Raw genomic sequence first — 821 nt, forward strand, 5'->3', positions numbered from 1 at the left:
CTGTCTGACTTACTTAACTTAGTATGATAATCACTAGGTCCATCCAGGTTGCTGCAAATGACATTACTTTGTTCCTTTTTATGGCTGAGTAATATTCCATCATATATAGGTACCACATTCTTTATTCATTCCTCTATTGATGAACATTTAGGTTGCTTCCATGTCTTGACTATTGTAAATAGTGCTGCAATGAACACTGGGGTGCATGTATCTTTTCAAATTATGGTTTTCTCCAGATATATGCCCAGTAGTGGGATTGCTGGATCATATGGTAGTTCTATTTTTAGTTTTTTAGCTCAGTCTCTCATTGTACTAATCTGCTTTTTAAAAATACAGGTAACTAATAATAATAGTTACAGTTTATTGAGTTTTATGCCAAGATTGTGCAAAGTGTTTTTGCAGACATTACGTACTTTATTTCAGTTGGTCCTTCTAATAATCATATAAGGTAGGTGACATTATCTTCATTCCACAGATGAGAAACCTGAAAGTTGGGGAACTTGTCTAAGACCACACTGTTAGTAAGTGGCAGTGGGGATTTCTACTCAAGCCTATCTCCATAGCTAGTGTACTTAAGCACTGTTCTACACTGCTCAACAGGAGAAGGTAGGAGTCTGTGCAAACATTTTTAATGTTTATTAATTTGGGGGCTTATGAGCATTCAGGATCTGTCTTTTGACAGTTAAAGATTTGTTACATAAGAGTTTTTTTTTTAATCCTTGAATTATTTCCAACACCAGATCCTCATTTTCTTAAAACATTATGATCTATATTCTCATTCTCATTTTCAGCATCTTTTTTCACATACTCTTGGCATTCCT

The sequence above is a fragment of the Lipotes vexillifer genome, unplaced genomic scaffold, assembly GCF_000442215.2.
Source record: "Lipotes vexillifer unplaced genomic scaffold, Lipotes_vexillifer_v1.1 scaffold563, whole genome shotgun sequence".
Taxonomy (NCBI): Eukaryota; Metazoa; Chordata; class Mammalia; order Artiodactyla; family Lipotidae; genus Lipotes; species Lipotes vexillifer.